This window comes from Silene latifolia, chromosome 11 (assembly GCF_048544455.1).
Source record: "Silene latifolia isolate original U9 population chromosome 11, ASM4854445v1, whole genome shotgun sequence".
NCBI classification, from domain to species: Eukaryota; Viridiplantae; Streptophyta; class Magnoliopsida; order Caryophyllales; family Caryophyllaceae; genus Silene; species Silene latifolia.
Genome location: NC_133536.1, coordinates 100,433,374 through 100,439,673, shown reverse-complemented (window position 1 = coordinate 100,439,673; position 6,300 = coordinate 100,433,374). Strand labels below are relative to the sequence as shown.

General features: G+C 41.6%; 1 non-coding gene across 1 annotated transcript; it reads right to left on the bottom strand.

Annotated features, from left to right (window-relative positions):
• Nucleotides 1-1,030: 1,030 nt before the first annotated feature.
• On the bottom strand, nt 1,031-1,137 carry LOC141615587 (small nucleolar RNA R71). The gene has a single exon (XR_012530002.1). It is a non-coding gene; the product is annotated as a small nucleolar RNA R71 (small nucleolar RNA).
• Between the last annotated feature and the right edge of the window lie 5,163 nt (nt 1,138-6,300).

The following is a 6,300-nucleotide window of genomic DNA, read 5'->3' as shown; positions in this document are numbered from 1 at the left end:
CATATCCCATGATTCCCCTATGATCCCATGACACCCTAGTGCCTTTAATCAATTGTTTACACCCCTTTAATTCATCTTGCTTGTTTATTTTTTATTTCTATTTTAGTTTAGTGACCTTCTACATCAACCCAATTTGTGACACCCCTTAGACACCACTAGTTACAATAGAAATCTCATTTCAACTCCCGTCCCTTGGGATCCGACCTTTACTTGCCTCTTTACTAATTGTAGAGTTGTTTGTGGAGCTATAAATTGTGTTTTGATTCGACCGTGACCAACGACCACATCTTAATTTGTGAACACTTAGCGGGATCGCATCAAAAATGGCGCCGTTGCCGGGGACGGTGTTTGTTTGATTTAGATTTCTTTTTATTGTTATTAGTTGTGTCTTTCTTCGCCTTGAGGAAGTAAAACTCCTCAAGGTTTGTTCTAATTGTTTTCGAGTTGTTTGATATTTTGCATGTCTAGAAGGTTACAAGGTGATTTGTTACCTTTTGACCGTGAAATCGAAAGAACCTTGACGAACAATAGGAGACTTGTTAGGAGGAATTTAAGAGGTATTAGTGAAGTTGTCCAACCCACTAGTGAGTTTGTCAATCCTTTCGCAATAGAAGAAGAAGAAAACCCATTACACAATACCCCACAAAATCCACCTACAATGCCAAAATTCTCGTCACACTCCGTACCCACCGAGGAGAATCTACCAAATGGTACTCCTACGCCGCAACATCTAACCGGAAATTTTATTGCCAAGTCCGCCTTCATCCAATTAGTTGAGAGGAGCCAATTCGGGGGGATGCCTAGTGAGGACCCTCATTCTCATATGGAAACCTTTTGCGACTATTGTGATGCTATCTCTCAAACGGGCGTGACTCAAGACCAAATTAGATGGGTCTTATTTCCTTTTTCCTTAATCGGCACCGCGAAGCAATGGTTGAAGGGCCTTGATAAGGCCACCCTTGGAATAGATTCTTGGAAGAAGTTGGCTCTAGCTTTCTACAAAAAATTCTACCCATCGGAAAAGACTAACATGCTAAGAGCTCAAATTACGGGTTTTAAGCAAAGGGATGAAGAGTCTTTGTATGAAGCTTGGGAGCGGTTCAAGGGAATTTGTCGCTCATGTCCTCACCAAGGACTTAGCGAATGGTTTTTGGTGCAACAATTTTGGAATGGTTTATATGAAGATTCTAGGAACATTCTCAATATGGGATCAAATGGAATGTTCACCGAAGTTGATGACAATCAAACATGGAACAAGATTGAGGAAATGGCGGTCCATAACTCACAATATAGTAGACCTCGCAAGGCTACTAGAGGAAAAAAGCATGAAGTGGACTCCGTTACTCAATTGGGTGCTCAACTTAGTGCTCACATTGACACAATCAACTTGAAGTTCGAACAAGCTATGGCTAGACTTGAGGAAAACTCAAAATCATCGAAGCATCATGTTAATGCCATGACGGCATCCTCATCAATCCCAAGTGGAATATGTGAGAATTGTGGAACTTTGGGACATGACCAAGGTGAATGTAGGGGAACAAATGAACAAGTGAATGCTTTCCAAGCATACAAGAGTGGTACCCCTTATTCCAACTTTTACAATGAAAACACCAAATTCCATCCAAATCTCTCATACAAAAGCCAAAATGTTCAAAACCCTCAAACAACATACACTCCACCACCCATGAGAAACCAAAATCAAAGACCCTTTTACAATCAAAACCAAGGTTACCAAAATCAAAATCCATACAATCACCAAAATGACCAAGGTTTTGATGTCCAAAAAGCGGTCCTCCAAATGCAAAAGAATCAACAAGAATTTTTCACTCAAATGCAAAAAGATAGCCAAGCAAAGGAAACCACCATCAACAACATTCTAGCTCACACAAAGATGTTGGAAACACAATTGACTCAACTAGCATCTTCAAGCTCACAAAGACAAAAGGGGCAATTACCACCTCAAAGTAATCCCCCTAGACATGAAACGGTTAGTGCCATTCACTTGAGAAGTGGTACAAGGTATGAAGCACCGAAGAAGCAAGTTGAGGATGAAGTTGTGGAAGCTAGTGAAAAGGAAGAAATTGTGCAAAGCTCCAAAGATGGAGAATCATCAAAAGAAGAAAGTTGAAAGAAAAATGAAGACAAGGCCAAGGAGAAGGAGCCCATTGTGATTAGACTTCCTTTCCCAAGTCGTCAAGCCAAGCCCAAATTTGATGATCAACTTGGAAAATTCATGGAAATTGTGAAGAATTTGGAAGTCTCAATTCCTTTCACGGAATTAATCAATCACGTGCCGGCCTATGCGAAATACATGAAAGATATCCTCACAAAGAAGAAGTCGATCCGGAAGCTTGAGACTATCGCCTTCACTAAGGTGAGTAGTGCAATACTTCAAGGGAGTTCACCTCCAAAGTTAAAGGATCCGGGAAGCTTCTCAATACCGTGTACCATTGGCGACACAACGATCAACAAAGCCTTATGTGATATAGGGGCTAGTGTGAGTGTCATGCCGTACTCGGTGAGTAAAAGGTTGGGGATGGGAGAGCTTAAATGCACCAACATCACACTCCAAATGCCCGATAGATCGACGAACACACCGTTAGGGATATGGGAAGATGTCCCCGTGCGAATTGGGAAGTTTTTCATCCCGGTGGACTTTGTCATTGTTGATATGGTGGAGGATTCCAACATTCCAATCATCCTAGGAAGACCTTTCCTACACACCGCCGGTGCGGTGATTGATGTGAAACATGGTGAGCTCACTCTAGAAGTGGGAGATGAAAGCATAACTTTTAATCTTGACAAGACTATGAGAGCTCCTCGTTTGCATGAACCATGTTTCATGATTGATCATTATAGCCGAAAGGATGAAAGGAAGAAATCGGAACTCCAATGGAAGAAGAAAATTGAAGATGCTCCATTCAAAGAGCAAGTGAATTGTGACAAGGAGAGCTTGCAAAGCTCATCAAAATCAACCAAGGAAGAAGAGGATGGCCTCATTGGCCAAGAGAAGAAATTGGGAGAATTGTCTCCATCTAAGCAAGAGATTTTCAATGATCAACTCAATGAAGTTTGTGGTCTTTGGGACGACGAATTTGAAGGGATTTTTAATCCCTACATTGGTAATGCCATCGATCAAGGCCAACAACAAGGGCCACGGTCTATTGAGAACCTCTACCATGATAATGAACAAGCTTTTGATTACTTCTTCAAGGTGTTGAGCAACATCAACAACACCTTGGACATGCCCCCTTGACATCTCATCAAGAATGAGAGTTTGGTGGAGTCCTCCCTAAACCACCACTTGTAAATATTTCTAACTCCCTAACTTACATTTCAATTCTTGTATTGCATTTTTGTCATCTTTGGATTTTTATTTACTTTGATCAAAATAATTGACATGTTTGAGAGAAAGTGAGGGAGGGACTAACGATTTCAATTGATGTGTAGTGCTTTTAGCTTAGTGTAGGGATGGCAATTGCCTAGGCTATCCATGCCTTAGTAGTGCCCCCACAATGACGAACACAAGACTTGAAGAAAGAATGGAAGAATGGTATGGGAAATGCAGTGTGCACGGATGGAACTGAATCCGTGTACACATGGGAAGAATCCGAGCGGATTCCCGAGAATCCGCCCGTCTTGAAGAATCCGAGCGTATTGCAGAAAAGACGCCCGTCCTGAACTGAGCTGAATTTTGAAAATTCTTGACTGTGACTGAATCCGGGCGTCCTGTGAAGAATCCGTCCGTCTTGTAAGAAAGACGACCGTCTTTGCAGCTGAGGAAAACAAGCAAAATTTTCTGGACCGAAATCCGTCCGTCTTCTAGCAAATCCGCCCGTCCCGTGTTCAGCAAATCCGAGCGGATTGTCACAAATCCGCCCGTCTTTAGGCGAGTTTTGCAAAGTTCAGAAAGAGCAGAATCCGCACGGATTGCCCCTGCAGATTCGAAAATTTCGGTCTCTTTAAAACCCCTCCCACCTTCATTCATTCATAAACACTACCCACAACATCAAAACCCTCATCCTCTCCATCACAAAAACAAAAACCCTCAACAACATTCACCAAAATCAAATCAAACCATCCTTCCAACAACAAATTAATCACTCCTTCTTCAACAAAAACCAAAACCAAGCACAAAATCTTCAACCCTTGAGTCGATTTTTGTTTTCATAAAGGCAAAGCCTTTCACCTTCAAATCGATTTGGGCATACTACAAATTGAAAATTTTTCATTCTTTTCTTGGTTAGTTCATCAATGGCAAGGACTAAGGGAGCAACAAAGGCAACAAAGGCACCAAAGGCTAAGGCACTCTCACAAAGGCAAAAGGCTCTTCAAACAAAGAAAGCATTGGCTATGGTGGTAGCAACACCAAACTTAGAAGTGCAACAACAACAACCTTCTATGGGAGCAACAACACCTTCTACTCCGGTAATTGATCAACTTTTGTATTATCCGGAGGTAACTTTTATTTCCGATACCCATAGAAATACCTTTGTCAAGTTTGCTATGAAGTCATTACAATCCACCAAATTCATATGTGAAGATACCTTAGAAAAATTGGGTGTTCTTGAGCAAACAAAAGCCTTTTTCAATGCCATGAGGTTGAAGAAATTGTTTGAAACAAGGGAATTGACATACCCCTCCCTTACCTTGGAATTTTTAAGTTCCTTGAAAGTCACCAAAGTTGAGAATAGGGAGAATCTCGAGTTTCGTCTAGCTAATGTTAGTAGACGCATTACCTTTAGGGAATTGGGTGAAATTTTGGGTCTTAGTGATGAACCGAGTTATTTTAAGAGTTATGGAAAGTATGACCCCGAACCTCTTTGGGAGGCAATCTCCGGGAAGAAATTTGAGGATTTTCATGCGAGTCGTGCTCTTTTGGTCCACCATCCGGGCATAAGAGTATGGCACAAGGTCGTGGGTAACACCATAATTGCTAGGAAAGATACCAACCATTTCACAAGACTTGATTTTATTCTCCTTGAATCGGCTTTGAATATCGGAAGAGTACACACCAAGCCTTACAATTCTTTGAGGCTCTTGGTAGATAGATGGCTTAACATTGATTGTGGGAAGAAGGGCACGACCGTTATTGTCAATGGCGGCCTAGTCACACTCCTAGCCAAGCACTTTGATCCTAACTTCAATAAGGATAACAAGTACAAAGCAAAGGAGGGTGGCCATCTTGTTGATATGCATACTATGATTCACAAGTTCTAGTGGGTTGCCCATAACCCCCTTGACACTAAGTATGGATGGCTCACTAGTGAAGCTAGATCGTTCACCTTGCCTTCGAAGATTTGCCGTCTAAGCGTCCACCGGACCAATTATCTACTTCCCCTTTCCAAAGAGGCCGAGTATATCATTCAACAACAAAAGGGTGATCTTCAAATGCCCTCCTCTTCCATTGTCATACCACCTTACCCCTTTAAGTATGAAGAGTTCAAGCCGGAAGGAGTTGAAGTTGGGAAAGACTATGTGACTCTTCTCATGCAAGCAATGCACAAGCAAGCCTATGAAGATCGGAAAAATGCCTACTTGGCTCAATATCCACCCCTCCTACATTTAGCTAGGCAAGGACTACTTGATCCATCTTGTCCTTTGCCTAGTTGGGCGGATAGAGAAGTCTTATTTCCGGGTGCATCTAGGGTCGTTATGGGTGACAATGAGGTTGTTGGAAATGATGAAGAAGTTGATGATAATATTGAGGAAGAAGCAAGTGAAGAAGAAAAGGATGGTGAAGATGAAGATGAGGAAGAAAGTGAAGAAGCAAATGACAAGGAAAGTGGCAATGTGACCACTTCTCATGAGGGAAGTGATGGTGATAGCATGATGGAAGATTAGCAAGCCTTGGAGACTCCTACACTCTCATGGTTTGTCTATTTCTCTCTTTGTATTTTATTTCATTTTGATCATTGTTAGAGTAGTCCTAGCCCCATTAGAGGACTCACACCTCGGTACCATTGAGGTGTTCTCATTCTATTGTTCCCGTTTTCAAAATCCAAAATGACAAATTAGTTTCATGCATAGCATAGTGTGTGCATGAACTACACCCATCCTTGGACATTAGCAATAGTGTCTCACTCGGTTTGGGGAAGTTAATGCATACACAACGGGAGGTAATCTAAATTATCCTCTCCGTCATAACAAAAACCATGCATCATGTAGTATAGCTTAGTATAGATTGCATTTAGTATAGAAATCATGCATCATCTTTGCATAATTTCCATCATTTTGGCCATTGAGGACAATGCCCATATTAGTGTGGGGATGGGAATTCTAACATTTAAGTCTTATTCA